The sequence below is a fragment of the Triturus cristatus genome, chromosome 5_2 (genome assembly GCF_964204655.1).
Source record: "Triturus cristatus chromosome 5_2, aTriCri1.1, whole genome shotgun sequence".
Taxonomy (NCBI): domain Eukaryota; kingdom Metazoa; phylum Chordata; class Amphibia; order Caudata; family Salamandridae; genus Triturus; species Triturus cristatus.
In genome coordinates, this window is record NC_140588.1 from 28,333,140 (window position 1) to 28,350,390 (window position 17,251).

Genomic DNA, 17,251 nt, shown 5'->3' on the forward strand with positions numbered 1-17,251 from the left:
TACATCTTGGCTACAGACCTCATCACTACAGATTTTTGGCGACGATCTGGAAACACACCCATGCGTTCTACTGGATTTACAGGAACTGTTAAAGGAATGGACACACAGGAAACCTACAGAACCTAAGGCAAAAGTGTAAACTCGGAAGAACCAGGCATACCAGCCCCACCAGTGTCCTTTTCAGTGGCCAGCCCCAGCCTGGACATGCTCATTTGTCTACTAAATTAAATTTAATGCAAGTGGAATGTTGGTGTGAGACTTCGCACTTTCACATTTCTTCTATGGTACATCCACATCGATTTAAACATGGACAAGCTTTACAGATGTTTTGTGGAGAAGTCATATATTGCCAAGGACTGCAAACTCAAGTACAGCACAAGCTCCATCTATCTGCCAGTTTTGGATTTAAGTATCGCAGTCTTTGACGGTTGTTTTTCTGCCTATAATGTGTCACAAGCTTGTTTGAACTTGCCATCTTGCATTTTGTGTTTGAAAACAAATTTATCAAGCAGAAGAAAAAACGTTAGTCAAATGGGTCCTGATATTGGCGGCCGGAGCGGGAGATTTGCAGTGGGATTGCTGCAGATCTGGTCTTACTATTCCCCTTGGTTTCCGCGAACAGGATAATTTTACAGTCACACGCACACACATACATCACACGCTGGTGGGGCCCATAACACCAACATTCATTCAAATCAACCTATCCACGCCTAGCAAGGGAAAAATACCTCTTCCTGATTTCTCTATCGCATTACACACTAGACCAAACCTGCCTCAATTGAGGTCAATCGAATCTATAAGGTGCCTTAGTTTAAACATTCCTAATTACTATAAAACATTTTGATAATAAGACAGTGCACTGAAAGAATCACCCGACACTTTACTTAAATTTGTTAAGCTTTATCTAAATTCGATTTGCAAAAAAAAAATCATCACAGCAATATCGTCCTTTCATATTTACCTAGTCTGGCTAAGTGTTGTCCTCTAAGTCAGAACATGGTCCTCTGAAAACGGCTAAGTCCCAATCTATAGAGTCACCGTCCTCTCCGTCAGCATAACCTCAGGATTCTGTAGTCAGGAAAAGAGTAGCCTAATGCCCTCTCTGGTCTACCTTTATTTATACCAAAATTTACATTCTTCATGTTGCAAAAATCACATTGGGGTCCTCTAATTGGTCGAGAATACATCATCCTAGTCCATTCTGAAACACTACGAAAATTTCACACCTAAGTCCTGTGTCAAATATCGAAAAGAAATCAACAGTTTATTAAGAAATTCTGCAACATTTGACGGATGTGTCTCTCCCGGAATGTATAACATTGTTTCTTGCTCCACGGGGACATGTAGAGTTCACCAATTGGATTTTATCAGGATACGACTTTTCAGAAAAGTTCCCATGGCGAAAACAGTGTCCTTTCATAGGTTCAGTTTGGAAGGAATAATGTTTTGAATTTGTATCCATTTGGTACATTCAGGGTCTTTGGCAGACAGCCCGGTATGACCTTCTTTTGGTACACTGATGTCAGGTCATCTGCAGTTCGCCGCTGCTGAAACTCGCGCAGGCGCACTTGCATCTCCCCTCTCGGGTGTCAGTCAGAATACACAAACTCTCACAGAAACCATCTTAGAATGGCCAACTTAAGCAAAGGAAATACAAAAACGTAATTAATACATAGAAATAATGAAAACAATGTTAATCCCCATATGTGTGTGCATTTATCTAGCCATTTGCGACATCCAAAGCCATTAATGCGTGATTATTTAGGCATTGCTTTTCCCGCGTGTATTTCTTCTGTTAATAGGGTTGATTAGTTCACTTTCACTTCAAACTATTAATCGTTAATTAATCACCTAGTCATTTTAATAAAACATGCAAGAATGGAGTGGGTACAAACATTATACCTGCTCCAGCAGGATAACCCTGGTTTAAACACCCATTTTCTTTTTCCCTCGCCCGGATCAATGGGTGTTTAACTGCTGTGCTGCGTTTTAAATAAAACAGTGGCACAAGTCATGTGTAGCGCACACACCTACCGTTACTATGCAGTCCCGGGAGGAGACTCTTCAACTACATTTTTGTTGCTAAGCAGCTCCTTGGGCTGCTGTGGTACACTCTGCTACTCGGACGCGCCTTGGGCCACCCGGCACAGTGTTGTCTGCATGCCGCCATCTTTGGGTTTTGGGTACAGGCAAGTACGCGGTTGATCTTCATCTCATGTTTGTTCAGGCTGTCGTTCTTGCACGACTTTGCTCAAAGCAACATCAAGCTCAGCAGTCACCGGACTCAACCTGGTTGAAGTGCGTTGTATCCAGGTGACAGGAAGCATGTACGTCGAGTGCTCCAGCTGAGTAAGTGACGTCGCTGGTGTATCACTGTATTTTTGTTGTTATTTTCAGCAAGCTTTTCAAATTTATTCTAGCGCGCAGCTACCTCTCATGTCAGGATAATGTACTGCAATAACTTATCCAAGAAGATTGTGCCTTTTCTGTACACCGGCACGCACACCATCTTTGGGGCAAACAGAGCGTGTCATCTCTCCTACTAATCTACAGTGACACGCACACTGGATTGTGTCTATTACATGTACATTGGGGTCTGGTGTGGTTTTGTCTAGGTGACACACACATGTGTTATTGTATTATGTTCTTTTCTCTTAAAATTTGAATGGGGGTTATGCTCACACTTCATGTTTCTTTTCCTAAAAACCTATTGTCGTGGGGTGTTGCATTACCATTTTACCACGTTGTATGTCTTATTTTCTGACTCTTGCACAGGTGGTTGTTTATTTTTGTTCATGGACTGTTCTTTCAAAGCAATGTTTTAGGTGGCTCAGGTCCATATTTATTTTTTAATCGGTATTCCCTTTATAGACGGATAGTATTGGGTTTTAGTTCCATTTCCTCGCATAAAGTCATTTTTACTTTTCAGAAGGGGTGGCTTATGGGGTGTCATTCCCTTTTTTAGTCTCGCCTGACCCAGCGCATGCACTGGTCTGGCGAGACTTATTGAGAGGGCTCCAAAAAGTGCTACCAGGCCAGCCTAGAGCTACAGTGCATATGTGCGGGCGCGCGCACCACGCTTGACCGCGATTACTTTCACTTTCGCGGCCGCTTTGATGTTTGATCGCGATCACTTTCGCGGCCGCACGGCCGCTTGGCATAGCCAATGGTTCTCGTTTTTGGGACCTTATAAGTATTTAGGTATGCAACTGTTGCATGGCTAAACACTTATGTTTTTTGAAAATTATTTTTTATTGGCATTTAATAATATACATGTACATTCATCATGTTTCACATATATGACTGTAATATATAAGTAGCATAGTAGACCTTCGTCGATATAGAGAGTACGTTTACATCTTGGCTAGCATGGATGCGGTCTGTGTTATAGCAGGTCTTTGCCGGTTAAAAAGAGAAACTGGGGGGAGAACCGAACTGGGATGTGCCATGGGGTTCTTAGTGCTGGGGTCAGGCGCATACTGTGGGTCCGCTATTGCCTACTCTACCGTGCAGCTGCTATTCGCCTAGGAGGTATCGGGTGTGTAGGCTGATGTGGAGGGCCGTGGAGTATTCCTGCCGGGCGAGGATGGACCCGACGGGTCTAGAGGTAGCGTGGACAGTTGTGGAGGGGAATCTCCTACCCTGGGAGCCTGTACAGTGTGAGGCTGTGTGGTGCCAGGAGCATGTAAGTCGGTGACCGGGATCTCCGGGATCTGGGATTGTCTGAATTGGTGTAACAGGAGCACCCATTCTAGGGATATTGGGACCTTACGGATACCTTTGGCTTCTTCCTCCCGGATTGCGTCCTCCTTGGCCGCCGCCCACTTAAGAACCGCTCCCGCCCATGCCGCGATCGGAGGACCAGATGGCGCCCGCCAGTGCATGGCTATACAGCGTTTGGCCAGTAAGTGGGCTAGGAAAGCAAAGCGCATTGATATTATGTGTTGTTTCCTTCGCCCGAGTATGCCGAGTGCGCAGCCCTCCCAGGTAGTCAGGTGAGTCAGCCCGGTAAGGTCCCTGAGCGTCGAGTGGATAGATGACCAATAGGCCTGAATGCCTGGGCAGGTCCAGAACATGTGGGAAAAGGCTGCATCCCCCGCCTGACAACGAGGGCAGAGGAAGGTCGTGTCGGGATAGAAGCGTTGAAGGCGCGCTGGCATTAGGTAGGCCCTATGTAGGATGTGAAATTGTATGTTCTTAAATCGGGCGTTCCTGGAGACCTTTTTGGGGAATTCTATCGCTCTGTCCCACTCGCTATCATGAAATGGTCGCCCCGCTTCTTCCTCCCAGAGGGCCCGTAGGGATCCCAGTAGTGGGGGTGTCAGTTCTCTAATCGATTTGTATAGCCATGTGGTGAGATGGCGACCCGGTCCCATTCGCAAGATTGTGTGGAGAACTGGGTGTGTGGGAGGTTCCCCCAATGTGAGGTCGGAGTATGGTCGATAGCAGCCGAGGAGTTGGCGGTGAAGCAAGAACTGTCCTGGGGGTAGGTCATAGTCGTCCATAAGCTGTCGGTACGGTCGGAGTTGTCCCCCTTCAAACAGTGTCTCCGCCTCGGCGATGTCTCTAGACATCCATTCCTGAAGCATGGCAGATGTAAAGAACCCCTCGCGTCTAGGCCAGCCGACTAATGGTAATAATGGTGTGTATGGGGGGCGGTCTGGCGCCATGCGATGTATACGCTGAATGCACTTCCGGGCTATGTCTACTTGTAGGGGGTAGGTTCGCGCAGGGCGGGATCCTGGGAGAAGTAGGCGACGCAGCTCCGGCATGGACACGTGACCCGCGGCCGCACCTGTTTCAAGTGTGTATCTGTCTGCCTTCCAATATGAGAGCCACTGGAGCTGCGATGCTAAAAAGTAGGCTTCAAATGATGGCGCGCTGAGCCCCCCTTGTGTCGTGGGTAACTTCAGCTTTGCCATGCCGTCCTTTACCCCATATTAAAGAACTGAGGAGTGTGTCCAAGTCCTTGAAGAAGGAGCGAGGCGGGATAACCGGGAGATTAGTGAAATAATATAAAAGCCTCGTGACCAGTATCATCTTTGCCAGAGCTACCCGGCCTATCGGGGCCAGAGGGAGACTCCGCCAGAACCCAATGGAGGACCGTACCCTTGTAGAGGTCGACTGGGGACTGATATAAAGTATCCCGAGATATCGGGGACCCTCTGCCGCCCAATGTATTTTCCGGTCCCCGATCCAGACATCCTGTGAGGGGGCGTCCGAGTGGAGGGGGTATACCATCGACTTGTCCCAGTTCACTTTTAAGCCTGAGGCCTCCGTGAACTCCGTCAGAGCGGTCTCGAGTGTGGTGAGATCCACCGTCACATCTCGCAGGTATATGAGGAGGTCATCTGCGTACATGGATACACAGTGCGTAACGTCCGCTAGTGGAATACCCTAGGCTTGCCCGTCCTGGCGGAGCCGGATAGCCAAGGGTTCCATTGCGAGCGCGAATAACAAAGGTGAGAGGGGGCAACCTTGTCGCGTGCCCCTGTGTATTGCAAATTCCGGGGAGATGTAGCGGCCGAGACGGACCCGAGATGTAAGGTCGGTGTAGAGCAGGCGAGTGTAGGCTAAGAGTGTGGGACCCAGTCCTGCCCGTCCGAGGACGGCGAAGAGGAACTGCCATGTTAGGGTGTCAAACGCCTTTTCAAGGTCCAGAATTAGACACGCCGCCCGAGGGAAGCGATCGCCCAGTTGGTCCTGGATGTGAAAGAGGCGCCAGATATTGTGAGAAGTATTCCTTCCCACATTGGTCAGGATGGACCAGCGGGCGTATGATTTGTGAGTATCTGTCTGCTAAGATTTTCCCCAGGATTTTGCAGTCCGCTGTAAGTAGTGTGATGGGGCGATAGGAGGCTAGGAGTTGGGGATCCCGGTCAGGTTTCGGGAAAGTCACGATCACCGACGATCTCATGGAGCGAGGCAGTTCACCGACTCTGAGTGCCGAGTCCAGCACCGCAGATAAGCGGGGAGTCAGCAGAGGGGCAAAGGTGGCATAGTATTCGAGTGGAAACCCGTCCAGGCCTGGGGCCTTACCATGGGCCAGGGCTCGTATCGCGCCTGTAATCTCAGTGGTTTGTATCTTTGCATCCAACCCTTTCCTGTCGTCAGCAGACATCCGGGGTAGGGAAAGAGGGTCTAGGAAGTGGTCGACGGCCCCTGGATCAAGAGATGGGGGAGCAGTGTAGACCGCCGAGTAATGGTGGTAGAAAGACTGGAGGATCTCATCCTGGGATTGCACCAAGGTGCCCTGGGAAGTTATGATCGCAGTGATGGGCCGGACTTCAGCATCCTGTTTGGCGAGCCATGCCAAGAGTGTGCCCGTTTTATCATGGTCCTTGTGCATTCGGGTTGCATAAGACCTAAAATTGTGATGTCGAAGATCCACACACGCCTCCTGATATGCCGATTTGGCTTGGGCGACCTGGGTCGCCGTCACCACCGACTGATCTGCGGCTTTTGTGGCCGTGGCCAGTCATTGTTCCGCCTTCTCTAGGGCTTGCTCCAAGGTACGTCTTATCCCGACCCTCTGCCTGATACATTCCCCGCGGGCTACCACCTTGAAACCGTCCCATACGACCAGGGTCGATGATGCAGTCCCTGCATTATGAATAAAGTAATCTGAAATGCTGCTTTGGTGTTTGTGTGTGAAAATCTGGTCTGTGAGGCATTCCCGTGTTAATCGCCATGTGGGGACAGGGGGATGTGGGGGTCTCCACTGGAGGCTAAGAAGGTGTGCATCATGATCTGAAACGACTCTGCCCAAATAGTCCGAGTGGCATATTTGCGGGAAGAGTGTTGCGGTGCATAGGAACCGGTCGAGTCTAACTCGCAGATTGTGTGGGATGGAGTGAAAAGAGTAAATGCGGGTCGGAGGGTGGTGGAGTCTCCATGCGTCCGTGAGCGACCAGTGTGCGACCCATGCTTTAAATCGCTCGATTTGTCTGTAGGTAGAGGAATGCGGGAGTGGGGAATGCGATCGGTCCAATCTCGGGTCTAGGATACAGTTATAGTCCCCGCCTAGTATCCAGGATACATGCGTGAATTGGGCTAGAGAATTTGTGAGTCGGTCCCAGAATTTGTCCTGATCGACATTCGGGGCGTATATACTTCCCAAGAGGACAGCCCTCCCATCTAAAAGTCCCTCCAATAGGGCAAATCTGCCGTCGTCGTCCACCACCCGACTAAGTTCCCGGAATGGGGTTCCCGGGCGGATCCATATTAGTGCCCCCCGGGCAAACGAGGAGTATGTTGTGGCGCAGATAAGTCTGTGCCATTTTACTCGTAGCTTGCCCACTTCAGTTGAATTAAGATGGGTTTCCTGTAGGCAGAGGATGGACGCTTTCTGTCGCTTCGCATAGGCGTATATCTCATAGCGCTTACGTGGGGTGTGTAGACCACGTGCATTGAGCGTGAGGATATTAATGTTTGTGTTGTTCGTCAGCTGCGCCATGAGTAGTAGGGTCTGCGTGTGGGTCGGGTCAGGCGCCCGCTGGGCAGGGTTTTTGGTGGTCTCCTAGGGATGCGCCGCGCTCAGGGAGAATAGGCAGGTGGTGGGTGCGTCCAAGCGGACAGTCTGTGACATGTGGCCCCATGGCAGGGTGGGACATGTTTGAACCGGGAGATGAACAACGCATGGGGGTGCGGGAAACTGTCCCAATACATAGGACTCATCGTTTAGGAAACGGTGTGTCCAAACTTCCTCCCGTAACACGAGGGAGGATAACTGCTCTATCTGATAGGGGGTGACGGCGTGCAAGTGCGAGGACACCCGGTGAGAGGGCATGTAGAAAGGGCAATGCGTGTCTTGTGCAGGGTGTCGGCCCCTGTGTGTGAGACAAGGTGCATGAGGTGAACATCACATAGAAGGATATTGTGCGGCAGTCTGTGTGCCCGAGCCACATCAGGGCGAGGTAGGGGAGGTCAGTCCGTCCAACAGCCCATCCGCGGTTTGCGGGGTGGCGTGGGGGAGTGCTGCCAGGTCTGCTCCTGAGATGGTGCCATCGCTGTCATTTTCGCCGTCTGAGGAGAACATATGTGGAGGTCGGTCTATAGGCTCTGAAGGTCGTGGGGAGCGTAGATCGATAGCTGCTTGCAGGGCCTCACGTCTCTCTCGCATTATTTGTTCAAGGTCGGGCGAGTCATGAGTGCCACTCGTTGACCTGGGCTCGGAGTTACGGACCTTCTTGGGGCGTTTCCGAATGCGGAAAGTTTTGAGAGGCGAGCCCCTTTGGGGATGAGAGTTGGGCGCTCGCGGGCAGTGCTGGTCTGCCCAGTCTTGTGCGGCTTCAACGGATGTGAAGAAGAGGGAGGCCCCGTTATGGAGGATCTTTAGGCGGGCTGGGAAAAGCAGAGCGTATTGAATCTGATTGTCTCGTAGTCTCCGCTTTACGTCCAGGAAGGAGGATCTCTGCTGTTGTACTGCTCGGGCATAATCCGGGAAGATCATTATTTGGTTGTTCTCCACCCGTATTGGTGCTGCCAGTCTTGCCGCCCGGAGTACCACGTCCCGATCCCGGAAGTGTAAGAACTTGGCTAAGAGTGGCCGAGGCGCGGCACCAGGCGGGGGCCTCTGGGCCGGCACTCTGTGCGCTCGCTCTATGGAGAAAAAGGCTGTGCGGTCTGAGGGCGGGGTGAAAGATTTCAGCCATGTGTCCATATAGTCTATGGGGTTTCCTTTCCCGATGCCCTCCGGTAGTCCCAGCACTAGGATGTTGCAGCGTCTTGAGCGACCTTCCAAATCGTTTGCGCGCTCCTCCACTGCAGCTAGACGGGTGAGGACCCCTTGGAGTGTCGTCTGGTGTTCTTTCAGCATTGGCTGTATTTCCTCTATCGTCCGTTCCTCTGTGCGCACCCGGTCAGCCAATTTACGGTGATCGTCACGGAGAAGGTTGACATCCGTCGCCAGGGTACCTAGGCGCTCCTCCATTGACAGACGGGACAACTCGATGGCGGCCAGGACCTTATCCAGTTTATCCGATATTGAGAGGTCCGTGGGGGACGCCGTACCGGGGGTCCAGGTTGAGGCCTTTGGCATGTTCTCCGGGGCTGTCTCCGGGACCGTACAGTGTGGCGCAGGCCTTGATTTCCCCATCTTGACTTCACATGAGGTGGATGGGCCGGCGTCGTCGGCCAGGTCTCAGGAGCTCGCAGTGGCGCCAGGGGTCCGCTAAGGGCGCGGCGGTAGAGGATGACGAGAGCGGTACCGGAGGGCAGCGGCCCGGGCCAGTACGCTGGGTCTCACGCCGCAGGCAGGGCACAGGAGTCACCGATGTCAGATCTTAAGAGCCACTCGCACGGCACCTCCAGCTGCAGAACACCCTCTCAAAGAGCACGTCTGTCTCCGATGCCGCGGATGGGGACCCTCTTGCGGTGCCCGCGAACTCCGGGGGCGCACTCCACCGGGCTCAGAAGCAATCCTCTCTGCGGCCGTGTAGATCAAGTCCCCTCCGAAAGCCCCCGACAGAGGCGAGTCTCCCACGGTCCCCCAGGGTGTAGTCGACGAGGCCTGATCGTGTGTGATGGGGGGGCGTGGGCTCGCGTCACGCTTCCCCAGAGTCTCTGTCCACGTTGTCTCCCTGTGTGACCACTGTGCCCGGTGTCTGGGAAGCCCCCTTCAGGGTGTAGGGCTCGTTGCCTCCTTGCGTTGGTGCGGCCTGTCACGCCGGCGCCCCTCGATCACCAAGGTCCCCCGGGGCCCCCAGGGGGCTCTCAGGCAGTCCGCTGTGGGTAGGCGGCGAGTGAAACAGGCGGGAGCGCACCAACCCTCCCGGGTGCCGCCGAGGAGGTCGTCACTGTGTCAGTCCTGAATGCAGTGGCCTCACTGGTAGTGTAGGAGAGGGTCCGGTGTCCTCTCGGTGGCCATTTTAGGGTCAGGCAGGCTTCGTGGGGGAAGATCGAGATACCCCCAGGTCGCGTTGTTCCCGCAGAGTCCCAGCGCTTCCCCTCAGCCTCCCCAGGAGCTGGTCAGCGGTTGTACCTGGGGCTCTTGTTGGCAGTTACCGGATCCACTTCTGGCTCTCAGCAGACACTCTGCACCCAAGATGGCGGGTCCGCCCAGGGCGACGATGTTCCACCGCCTCGCGGCGTCCCGCCTCGGTATCCCCGGGTCCGCTCCTGGCTCTTCCCGGTTAGGTAGCCTTGAAGGGACAACGCGATGCGCCGCTGTCCCCGGCGTCTCTCCCCACACCGTTCCCGTCTCGTTCACGGGAGTCTCGGCGCCATCTTAGGTCCTGGGCTGCGGCGGTGTCGAGTCCAACCAAGTAAAGCCTCTTTCCTGAGGCTCGGGACACAATCAGGCGTCCCGCTGCACTGCATCATCATTCAGACATAGTCCGGTGCTCTTTGAGCCGCCGAGCACCCGCTGCGACGCTCCATAACGCTGCAGAGAGGTGCCCAAGTGCGGAGCCTCAGCTATGCACGACCGCCATCGTGGCTGGCTTAGCCACGCCCCCATGGCTAAACACTTATAAGGTCCCAAAGGCGAGACCTATTGGCTATGCCAATGCTTGTTTATACTATTACTGAGATTCAAAGTGCACTTTCACATCCGATTCTTATATGGAGAATTTGTGTACTATTTTCTTCTACTATGTTTTAATATTTGCTTTAGGTGAAGAACCAATAATGCACCCACTGTATCTTTCTCCAGGTAGGTGTCTCTACATATAGACACTTTGCCCATTTGATGTATGCGCCTATCTTAACAACAAACGTAGCATGCCCAAGCCACCAATCCCTGTGTTTATGTGGAGGGTCTTTCATTATTCTCAAATAAACACATCATATGGTGATTACCAGCTCCCTAGCATGCTCCACGGCTGGCACCTTGAATCAGCTCCCCTCCACGGAAAGTCAGACCGAATAACTCCCAATCGAGCAAGCATTTTATTCACGCGCCCTTTAATCTTTCCTATTTCAACTTTTATTTCAGCCTTCACTTACAGAATGACACAGAACAGCTTTACCCATGTCGTGCCTGAAGGAGTCACTATAATTTAAATCAAGTTCTGCTACCAGGAACCTCCTTTCGCACAATGACCTGGTATAAATGTGCGCCAGAAAACCAGCTTCCAAAAGGAGAGTGGACATGTGCTTGAAAACAATAGTTTTCACAGATACTTTAGTCTGCTTTTACACCACTGTTTAGTTCGAAGACACTTGCACTGACCTGCAGCCTGAGCATTTCACACAAGGCAGTTAGGACAACTGTGAAATATAGAAAATAGCCACTGTAAACTCAAAAATGAAGAATATAAGTCTTCAACGTGTTAAGAAACCCACAGACTGATTTGGACTTGCTGACTCACCATTTTGTTGGGAAATCGGACAAGGACAGGTTGAATCGGCACCCCAGCAATAAAGGCACCTGAAATAAAGCAGAGAGGTTGTGAGAACAGTGGTATTAAACACATCATACATTGGCTTTTCTGTCCTTAACAGATTCCTGAACACACTCACAGGTGTATATAATGGAAGGTTTATAAGTTGTACAAACGTTCAGATAAGAAATATGTTAAAGACATTTATATATGGAAGTTTTTGTGAAGAAACACCACTTCTGTACACTGCCAATTAACAAGGTTAATAAAACAAACTACAGGAAAGCAGATCAGGATTGAAATTGCTACTCCCAATCCTGTCTCAGCCAAAGTAGCAATTATTTTTCTCAACATGACTTACCATGTAGTCTGCGTGCATCGTGCCTCTAAATCGGTAAATTGAGGGGGCATGTCCAACTTTGCAACCGTGTAGAAGCATTTTACTGGAGCTCCGCTGCACTCTTCAGGCCACGAATGGCCGGGGACCTCCCTGGCGGAATAAGAGGCCTGTTGAGCGGGGGGAGTTGCTGGTACACACAGCCCACCTGCTGGAGCCACACTGCAGTGTGGAGCGACCCTCTTTTTAGGTCGAGCCTGGCAGCAGCGTGCATGCTCTGCGAGGCATGCTGCATTAGGGTATGCATTGGAAGCCCCGCCCATATTTTTCATTCTTTTGTGTCATTGACCTTCGTAAATGCTGGCTTCTGATTCATACATAGGCTTGTTAGTCACTGCTTGGTACCGCCTTGTCTCCATTTGTTACCTCCCATTAGGACTGGCCCCTTTTAGGTCTCACAGACCTGCGTTGCAGCGCGCATGCTCTGCAAGGCTTCTTGTAATCAAGCAGATATCAGAAGTGGAGTCTAGGCTCCGCTCCTTCTTTCCATTGGCTTGCGCCATCGTTGATGCTAAACGTTGGCTTTGGATTGTGAGTGAGGCTTTTTAGTCCCTCCTTGTTACCGCCCTGTCTCCTTTTGGCCCTGCCCACCCCAACTGGATCGTTTGCTTGTGGCGTTACACCCACGGTCTCCATAAGTCAGTGAGCACTTTTTTTTTGTTATTTACAGCGCGGTCCTCTTTCACTTTAGGGACCGCCTTTGCAGCTTTCTATAGCGCGAACTAGACTCGAAGGTTTTAGAGCACTTTATGTGAGCACAAACTACATTGCACATCACATTCGCACCAGTTACGTTATGCACAAGGTTGGATCCATTCGTTTTTATTTGTTAGGCAGAGGCGGATTGCCCGCTTCCTGTCAATCACTCCCCGTACCATCCAACCACATTGCACTATGCCCCCCATCATCGCTTGATCAACCACGTCATTTAATTGCTCTGTGTATCTATCCCTCCCCTCTTATCTGATATCCCCCAATCCCCTCCATGTCCTTCTTCCAAGGGGCATGCTGTGGATTGTAAATTTATAACCCCGCAGGACGCGCGAGCGGTCTCATCTCACACCCTTACTCAAATGTGTGAGCACTGGCTGCAATACTGGGAAATAAGGAAATATGCTGCGAGTATAAGGCTTTGTGAATCGGGCTCAGCGAAATTAGAGAAAGTTCTTCTGTTTACAAGCAAAGTATGCGGAGGCAATTGTTAGTTTAGGCTGACAGCTGAGACCTGCTCTGCCTTTTCAATCTCTGCTGTGATTACAAATTGACGGAGGACACCCTGCCAAGGTCAACAGAGTGAATGAGTTGTGCTCTTCCACCGAGCAGTGCATTCCTTGCCCATGAGGTAATCCACCTAATAGTGTGGTAAGTGCAGAGATTCTGGAGGTCTCCGTGTTTGCGTCTCTGTGGGAAACAATGCATTCTTTCTGTTCAGGTCTGCGCCTCTATTTTTATTAGTAGGCCGCTTTCTAATGTGCGGCCGCTCCGTGGCAAGCACAGTGTGTGCAAAGGGCAGAGTAGGACTGGGCATGCAGGTATGATTTTACTGGTCCTTAATAGCAGGCCAAATGTCTCACTGCAGAGGAACGCAGGCCTGGGTTTAGAACGCTGCGTCGGCCGACACTGCAGAAGTGGTACTTTTCATCATCCTACAGACACCCGTCATTATACAACCCTCTAATAAGCATTTTCAATGCAATAGGTGAGAGTTTAAGGTATTAGTATTGTAAATGACAATGCCTTTTATTTATGTTTTAAAACCCAAAACATAAATAAAAGGTATTGTCATTTACAATGCCAATAGCTCAAACTCAAGTAAATGCGAGACCTATTGCATTGAAAATGCTTGTTATATTAGCTATGGGTTTTAGTCCGATCCACATAGCTTTCTTTATGAGTTGTTCCCATAAAGTGCATGTTACATTAGGGGCAGTTAATTGGGTTTCAGTCCCCTGTTCACAGTTTTTCACTGTCTCCTGTTTCTAATGGGTATGAGTCTCATGTTTTCTATTGCTCTGTTTACGCAACTGACCTCCACATAGGGGTTCTAATGGGTACGAGTCCCATTTGAACTATTGTTTGCTCACACTACTAACCTCCACATAGGGGTTCTAATGGGTAAGTGTCCCATATTTTTCTACTGCTCTGTTTACGCTTCTAACCTCCACATATGGGGTCTAATGGGTACGAGTCCCATGTTTTTCTATTGCTCTGTTTACTCTACTAACCTCCGCAAAGGGGTTCTAATGGGAACGAGTCCCATGTGCACTGTCGTGTTTTTTCCACACTTCTAGCTTTACTTACGGTTTCTAGTTTATGGTGTAGTCACCCTGTGGTTCGTGTACATTTCCCCTAACTATTTTCTTAGGTTGTTGTTGGGTGTTCCATGTGGTTTCTGGTCCATCTATTCACATGTGTTATTGGGAAAGTACTTTTGGGTGTCCTTCATCTATTTTTACTGTTATTTATTACATTTTACATACGAGGAGGATGGGTGGGTGATATTATGCATATTTGTACATGCATCTCCTCCATATTGTTTCTATTCTTCTTGAACATCTCTTGTATATTTTCTTTTCTAATTTTTTCTCTTCTGTCTAAACATTCCATTTAATATTCTCTTGTACTTACTCTTGCGTATCTCCTGTGTATTTTCTTTCATGCTCACGCTAGATTTTCTTCGTACCTGTGCTATGATTCTTTCATGTTTGGGTTCATTTTCTTCTTGCTTTTTCTCTACTGTTGCTCATTCTATTTCTTGGGTTCCCCTTGTTTGAACCTTCCTCTTTTGTGGTTTCTATTTTTGTGTTGTGGAAGAAGGGAAGCCATGCAGTAACCTGTATCTTATTTATCTTGTTACTTTCTTCTCTAGCTGCTCAGCCAGTGTGAATGTGATGCATGGAATGTTGGTTTGATGGTCTTGAATGGAATGTTTGGGTGCCTGGATGCTTGAGGGTGACAGATGGAGTATGAGCTGAGCAGCAGGCAGACTGCTCCAGGTGGGGCTGCATCACAAGAACTCAACTACTTGTAACTTTAACTAATACATCTACTTGAAACTACATCTTGGCTACGGACCATATCACTACAAATACTAGACAGCATTTTAGTTTGGGTATTTACCATTGTGAACAGGTGATTACCCATGTCGACATATGACGTTTTGGTCATATCACACCCTGAAAATGCCACTTTTTAAACCTGCTTTTAATCTTGCCAATCATAATAAAGAATAAATTAGAGGAACCTTTAACTATAGATCTCTTTAGAATAAGTGCTCCGCTTACAAACTGCATAGAACCCACCCACCTACATTAGGTGTAGTGCGTTAGGATCTGATAATGTAATATGCCACAGGTGGTACCTGTAGATGAGGTCCTTTAATAATAATCTAAAAGATTCTTAGCCCCTCTCATAAAACCACCCATCGTGGTGTCCAAGGTAGGATAACTCTCTCATTTTGATAGGAACGAATCCTGAAATTATTCAATACTATACATGCAGAATGAATCATCGCACCAAAGATTTAATCTACTACTTGAGAAGCACTCTTTCAAGGGTCACTGCTCATTTATTATTTACAAAGAAACAATTACAGGAGTAGGACCCATTAACCCAGGTGAGACCGGGCATGCATTTATTATTTACATCATTAACATGATACAATTTAGGAAACACTAGAGCTAGGTAGCAGCTAGCAATCGAATTTGCAAGAAGTTACAAACAAGCGTTCTTCCCTCACACATGATAAATCTTAAGAATAACAAGATCCTTTCTGAAAATATTTGCTCCCCTGTAACTTCCAAGCTTTGTACACATTCACTCCAACCCAACATTTGAAGATTCCTAATTTGTTCCTTTTATCTCAATACACAACTGTCCTTCCCTTTAAAAATCAAAATGTATCTTTGGTTGTATTCCTGCTGCTTTCACCTTTTCTTCTTCCATTCCATATTATCTCCTCTCTTTGCCTTCATCTCAATCGTTTTTCTCCTTTCTTCCAATTCCTCAATACAATCCTCTTCAGTCTTATCAGCTTATAAGTAATTTTATCTTTGTGAAATTACGAAACGTTAATTTGTGTGACAGCCCTTAAATAATGACCCAGTCTCTCCACCAACTTTGCTCAAGTGTTTAGATACAGTGTTCCTACATATAGGCACATAATCTAGAAGAAGATTGTAGTTTGAAAAATAATGCTCAAAGGGGCCCTGTAGATAGAAGCTGCTCATTATTACATTACAAGGCAGAAATAGGTGAGCAGTAAATGGCGATATGTGACACCCACTGCCTTGGACACAGGCAAGTAGGTACAAATGTAGCAATCATGCACATGCATCACGAACACATTTTCAGAGAAATTTTCCTCAGACCCACCCCTATGTAAAAATTGTATGTTAAATCTATGCTTCCCTAGATAAGTTAAACCAGGTTTAGTGTAGGTAGAAGCATGCTCAACAGAAAAAGTTAGACCCACTAATAGGCTGATAATCACAAAAACGAAGGCAATTGCCTCTAATGTTATTATCACTCTACTTTTTTCAACAAATTGAGCACCATGGTTTTTTTCAAGTCAGATTAAAAAAATAAAAAATAAAAAAGCTAAAGCAAAATTCTACTTGTTTTTACTATGCAAAACAGCAAAGCTTCAATTCATTCTATGTAAGCATGTCAATTTAGTTGACTTCCGTTATTGAATCTAACCCTTCAGTAAGTTTTCTCTAATTAGGACAACCCCACTCTTCTACTGAAGCCTGGGCAATAATAATTTTGTAGGATATTGCAAGCATAAACAGAAGTCTTCAGTGTCTGGCCGTGTGTCACTTGAACTCAGTCAATCAAAATAAAAAAAATCAGTCAATCTTCACTGTGGTAGCACTATTTATGGAGGCTTTTCAAAAAGCCTCTGTTAAATATCGGTCCCATGGGGTTTCCATTCTGGCCCACTTTCAGCAAAGTAAGCCCTTTCAGGGGCTGAGTACCTTTGGCTATACATTTGTTGTCTCTTTGGGCTTCTGACTGCTGGATGCTCGCTGTTATTGTCACTGTTCACTCATCTCTGTTTCTTCATTGATAGTTCTGGAATGCCTTCTCCTGACACAACAGCTCTCAGTCTCTCATCCCTCTTTGGCCCCTTTTTTTTTCTTTGCTCTCCTTTGGTAGAATTGTTTGCACTTACTTCGAGCTTGGGGTGCACACTTACAGCTTCTGTGGCTTGGTTCACTGTGGCTACAATTGAAACGTTCACCACAGGGTCTGCACTTGTCTTGAGGTGACTGAGACACTTGTGAACAATCTTCTCTTTCGTCTGAGCATTCATGTTGTACTGGAGTTTGACTCTGCAAATCAATGGTTGCTGCAGTCACTTCTTCACTGGCTTGTCTCACTCTCTTTGTGTGTGAAGCATTAATCTAGCTCGGGATATACACACATTTCATCATGTGTTCGAAGTTCAACACCATCTGGTGTGCTTGTCTACAATACCCTCTCACCAGTTACCGGAGACGTCCGTGGTGTGAGGTCTCAGCCTCGT

The 17,251-nt window shown here is 48.5% G+C and overlaps 1 long non-coding RNA gene across 1 annotated transcript; it reads right to left on the reverse strand.

Moving 5' to 3' along the window:
- Positions 1-938: 938 nt before the first annotated feature.
- LOC146822612 (uncharacterized) lies at positions 939-11,953 on the reverse strand. The gene is made up of 3 exons (XR_014961807.1): positions 11,686-11,953; positions 11,313-11,371; positions 939-1,637 (listed from the first exon to the last, which is right to left on the reverse strand). It is a non-coding gene; the product is annotated as an uncharacterized LOC146822612 (long non-coding RNA).
- Between the last annotated feature and the right edge of the window lie 5,298 nt (positions 11,954-17,251).